Below are 6,000 nucleotides of genomic sequence, written 5' to 3' on the forward strand. Positions count from 1 at the left end.
AATCTGTATGTGGCCAAACCAGGACCCTATGCAGCTTCCAGTGTGCCTCATCCCTGGGCCAGGGCAAGCTCAGTGACAGCTGGTAGGGGCTGTGGGCATGGCTTAGCCCTGCTGGAGATGCAGAGGCTTCAAGGAGCCAGGGCCAGCCTCCCACAGTTCAGCCAAGAGGGCAGAGTTGCAGGAAAGAGCTGGCAATCACACATTCACACACTTATCCACTTGTTCCTTCAAGAGTATTTATACCGCATGGCCACTGGAAGTACTACGGGGAGCAAGAAGCCATGGACCAGGCTCTCATGGAGTTTAGCAGGGGGTGGAGGATGGGCAATAAACAAATAAATACGCAAACTAGATTTTAGACAAGGGTAAGTGCTGCAAAGAAAAGGACAATGGTGGTGGCTGCTTTAGAGTGAAGAGTGAGGGAAAGTTTCTGAGCAGGTGACATTCAAGCTAAACCGGAATGAGGGAAAGAGCCAGCCCTCAGCCATCTGCAGGAAAAGCATTCCGGCAGAAGAATAGCAAGTGCAACAGCCCTGAGGTGGCATGAGCTTGGGGTACACAAGGTCAGAAAGAAGACCAGTGGGTCTGGAAAACAGGGAGGTGGCAGGTGGAGGGGCACGGGAAATAAAGGACAGGGCCCAGGGCAGAGCAGCAGGGCCACAGCAGAAGTAGGATTCCACCCTTAGATGGAGAGTTCTAAGCACAGACAGACACAACACTCTAGCATCAGCAGGGGTGAATCTCAAAAATACTGACTGAATGAAAAAAGAGCCGGGCGCAGTGGCTTATGCTTGTAATCCCAGCACTTTGGGAGGCCGAGGCGGGCGGATCACGAGGTCAGGAGATCGAGACCACGGTGAAACCCCGTCTCTACTAAAAAAAAAATACAAAAAATTAGCCGGGCGTGGTGGCGGGCACCTGTAGTCCCAGCTACTCAGAGAGGCTGAGGCAGGAGAATGGCGTGAACCCGGGAGGCGGAGCTTGCAGTGAGCTGAGATCGCGCCACTGCACTCCAGCCTGGGAGACAGAGCGAGACTCCATCTCAAAAAAAAAAAAAAAAAAAGAAAGAAAGAAAAAAGAGCACCTTCTCCATCTATATCAAGTTCTGGAATAGGCAACATTTGTCTGTGGTAGAAAAAATCAGAACAGTGGCTGCCTCAGGCTGGTTTATTACATCCCAGACTGCCCTGGGGTGGCAGGACAGGGGTTGACTAGGAAGGAACGTGAGGGAGTTACTGGGGTAACAGGCAATGTTTTAGTAGGAATGTGGGTCACACAAGTGTATATGCCTCTGTTAAAACTCATGGAATATATGTCCAGGATTTGCACATTTCATTATATGTACATTTTACCTCAAAACAAATATACTGTAAACGATACTGAACTCTAGTTAATGACGTATAGTGCTGAAGTGTTTAGGTAGAAAGGTACTGATGTCTACAACTTACTTTGAAATACATTCTTTAAATTAAGATGAGCCGGTGTGGTGGATCCCTGTAGTCCCAGCTAGTCCTTAGCTACGGAGAGGCTGAGGAGGGAGGATCACTTGAGGCCAGGAGTTCAAAACCAGCTTGAGCAACACAGCACGACTCTGCCTCTAAAAATTGAACTCAAGATGGGGAGATGGGTAAAGGGACGGACAGAGAGGTGGTAACGTGAGTGTACGACGATATTAATGGGAGAATATAGGTGGTGGGTATCTGGGTTTTCAACTTTGATGAGTGCTTGAACTTTTTCATAGCAAAAGGGGGAAGTGTCCCTAGCTGCTATGTGGCCACTGTGTGAGGGACAGAGTGGTCTCAGGGACAGTCTGATTAGAGGCTATGGTGAGCGTCCAGGAGGGACTGGTGCCTTGGGCCGTGCGACAGTAGGGACATTGAGAAGGCGTCAAATACAGGATCTATTTTACAACCAACAGGATTTGCTGGGAATCTGGACGTGTGTGTGTGTGGCCGGCGTGGGCGTGGTCAGCACAGGTGTGGTGGTTGTGGGGCAGGTGTGTGTGTGGCAGGTGTGAATGTACAGCCGTGGGAGTCAATAGGACTTGCAGGTGGCCTTGCTTTCCTAGATATTGGTGGCAGTGGGACAGTCTGGGCAGGTCAGCGAGGGGTGACGTTGCACTGGGCCCTCCCCAGGCATCCCAGGGGAGATGGTGGGCGGGGCACTGTGAACCTGGAGCAGGGAAGAGAGGTCCATTCTCCGGCGTAGATGCAGAAGGCTTGGTGCAAATGGAATTTCAACTCTAGGGCTCCATGGAGACCCTGGGGTGTCTGTGCCAGTCAGGAGCCCTCCAAGGGTAAGAGGTGGGACTGGCAGGAAGTGATGGGGGGAGAAGGAGAGTGTGAGGTGCCACAGAAGCCCGGAGGGAAAGAGCTCCAGGGAGGAGGTGCGCCACTGCCCCGTGTGCACACCGCTGCGTGCAGAGGCCAGGGAGGCATCTGGGTTTGGGTCAAGAACCAGTCCATGGGAGTGAGGGGCCTGAGTCCAGCTGCAGAGGGGCAGGCAGAGCCCCTGCAATGCCTCCCCAAGGAGCACCTCTCCCTGGGGTCTGTGCAGACGGTCTCCCCAAAGTGCTGCACACAGTGCCCCTGGGGGGAGAATGCTCTGAAAGGGGGCAGAGAAGGGACAGCAGTTGGAAGTGGGGAGGGGAAGGGGAGGAAAGGTGAGAACGCAGTGTCCATGCCCAGGTCTTATAGGATGGTGTCACTGAGGGACATTCGGAGAGTGGCTTGAATCACACACAGTCTTCATTGGGGGACAGATGGGGCTCTGAGGCTGAGGCTGGGCCACAGAGTGACATGACAGCTGTCCTAGAAGGTGAAAGAGGTGCAGCATCTCTCCCAGCACGAGCCTTCTGCCCTCTGGGGCTCAGGGCAGGTGGGCACCCCCTTTGCTGGGCAAGTACCCGAGTTTCTCCACCCCCTAATTTCTCCCTTCCCTACTCCAGGGGACAGCTACCTGTGACAGCCCAGGGCCCAGCACTCATGGGAGCTGGGACCCAGGGCCAAGAGAGGGGCTGGGCTTGGTCAGCGTGGCTAATCAGCAGCAGGAGGCTGAGGAGAACCCGGGGTCTCAAAGTGCCTCAAGGAGCCTCCTCCAATATCCAGAGCCACAGCCCTGTCCCATGTGACCACAGGGAATGGAGAAGGCCTTGCAGCTCTCAAGAGGCCTCAGGGTCTCCTGCCACAGCCCAGGTCCTGGGGCAGGAGGCAGCATGCCTTCCCAACAGGTAGGCTGTTAATCCTGCCTGTTTAAGGATGGCCCCGTGTGATGCGAGGCCACCCAGACGGCCACTCTACAAGGCCTCTGCCCCAAATCTGGTTAAGGCCTGTCCCTTTCAGGGCACTGGGAACTGGTAAAACAGAGACCTGCCGAATATCAACACAAAGCTCAAAGCCGTCAGCCGCCTCCTGCAAGACCAAAGTTAACTTGGGAAGTGGCTGTGAGAACCCTCTGGTGGGGAGCAGGGAAGCACCTGCATGGCCAGAGCCCTCCCGGGCGGCTCCCTGGGCCAAAGGAAGAATAGTGAGTAGCACACCACCCCTGGCACCCACAGGCTTCACAACACATTGAAAAGTAAATGTCTCTTTTTAAAAATATGAGCATACAACTAGCTGGGCACGATGGTGCGTGCCTGTGGGCCTAGCTCTTCATGAGGCTGAGGTGGGAGGATCGCTTGAGCCCAGGATTTCGAGGTTACGGTGAACTATGATTGTATCACTGCACTCTAGCCTGGGCAGCAGAGCAATCTCCTGTCTTCTAAAAATAATCATAATAAATAAAAATAAAAATATGAGTCTGTCCTCAGAACTGTCATTACACACACTCTCTGACCAGCACGAAATGGCCTTACTTCTCCCTGTGACACACGGCAGCTCAGTGAGAGAAGCTGGTGGAATGTTGATCCACAATTCTCTCAACATTTGCAGAACACACAAGAGACCCGGGGATTCTTTTCAGTCTGAGGGGAACACAGTGCCCTTCTTGAAAGTCTGATTTACTCAGGAGTGGAGGTGGACCATCAAGCTTCACAATTTTCCAAAGATGACCTGGCCTTGGAGTTTGGGAGGAAAAGGCCATCTCACTCTTGCCTTTGCTCTGGGACAGACTCCATTCATCTCACGGGTTTGACGACCCGAGGGCAGCCCCCACCACATATCCAGGAATGCTGCATTTTTACACCTCAACACATCATGTCGTGGAGTATCCAGCAAGAAGCCTCCTGGGTGCAGAGTTCCTCACCTGCGGGGCACCTGCCTCTCCCTGCCTTTCCCTGCCTCTGAGAGTATCTCTTCCACATACTGAGGGTCACTTTGCTTCTTTTTTCCCATTGTGACCTTCCCACTGGAGCTTGTCCCACTCTGTCCAGGGGAAAGAGCCGCTGCCCATCCCAAGCCCAGCCTGTCCAGACGCGGCCTCGCCCGCAGAAGGCCCCACGTGCGGCCACGGTGGGCTGAACCTTCACCGTCCCCATGCCGCCTGACTGAGGGCAGCCCCTCCAGGGCTGTTCCTTGACCCCAAATGAGCAACATTAGCACAACCACTCAGAGTACAGGGAATTGCAGGGGCAGCGCAGCGATTGGCAGGTAGAAAGGAGCTCCCGGGGCCCCGTGCCCATCACAGGGTCTTTACCTCGGTGGCTGAGACACCGCTCCGCCTCCTCGGGTGCTTCCTTCCCTGAGTGCTGCCAGCAACTTCTCTGAGGGAAATAGCAGCTGCCTGGCCCGCTTGGCACAGCCACGTGCAAGGCTGAGCAGCCGCCAGGAGTGGCCGGCCACCACGGGGCACCCAGGCACGGCAGCTTCACCTCTCCCTGGGCAGGAGGCTTGGCCAGAGGTCCTTAGCTGGAGGCAGAGGCCGGAGGCACTTTGGGGTCAGGAGGAGACGGAAGAAGCCGCGGAAGGAAAGGCGGCCTCCCCGGGGAGGTGCTGCTCAGGGCCCAGAGCCAGGCGCACAGAACAAAAGGAGCAGCGGCTGCCCTCTGAATCCAGAGAGGCCGGCAGACGGGCAGCCCCAAAGTGAGCATTTCCCGAAGCCCTGAGCGCAGGAGCCCCGCCGGGCAGTCTGATGTTCACAGTGTCCACGGACGGACAGCAAAAGAAGCCCCACAGTGAAAAGAATCCGGGCAACTAACTACGTGAATAACCCAAGAACAGCTACTAGGATGCTATCTTGCCAAGTACTATTTTCCCTGAAAAGAGGAACATCTCAGGATTATTTATATTAAAATAACATAAATGAATTATTTTATAATTTTCTGCTATAAAACTGTCATTGTATTAGAAATGCCCAGAAGTAGAAAGAAGAAAATCGCCTCCAAAAGATGGGTACTGCTACATTTTGTTCACTTTTAACCACGTACATTCATTTTTTGCCTGATTGTGATCATTTTGTGGTTTGCAATCTTTCCTTCCTTTCTTCCTTCCTTTCTTTTCTTTGTCTTTATTTCTCTTTCTTTCTTTCTCTCTCTCTCTTTCTTTTTCTTTCTCCCTCTCCCTCTCTTTCTTTCTTTTTTTTTTTTTTTTTTTTTTTTTTGAGACAGAGTCTCGCTCTGTCGCCCAGGCTGGAATGCAGTGGCAGGATCACAGCTCACTGCAGCCTTGACCTCCCAGGCTCAAGCTGTCTTCCCGCCTTGGCTTCCCAAAGTGCTGGGGTGATGGGTGAGAGCCACTGGGCAGCACCTGGCCTCTGTTTGCAATTTCATATCAGTTTCTTCATAAGTAAATGGCAGCTGTCTGCCTCTGCATCGTATCAGTGCGCATCAGGGCTGCCCTGGGTCTTGTAGCTGAGAGGCACCACTCACAACGTGCTGTGCCCCAGGATCTCCCTGGTCTTGTGCTATTTGGAAGAAGGAGTGCCGGGATTTATGTAAACTGTGTACATGATTTCTGTGTCTAACTTTTATGAGCACAACTGGTTTGCATTTTCAGTCAAATTTTACACCCTCCAGGGTGGGACTGTTTGCTTTTACACAACACGGAGCCCAACAGAGAGCCAGCT

The sequence above is a fragment of the Symphalangus syndactylus genome, chromosome 22 (assembly GCF_028878055.3).
Source record: "Symphalangus syndactylus isolate Jambi chromosome 22, NHGRI_mSymSyn1-v2.1_pri, whole genome shotgun sequence".
In the NCBI taxonomy this organism is placed as follows: Eukaryota; Metazoa; Chordata; class Mammalia; order Primates; family Hylobatidae; genus Symphalangus; species Symphalangus syndactylus.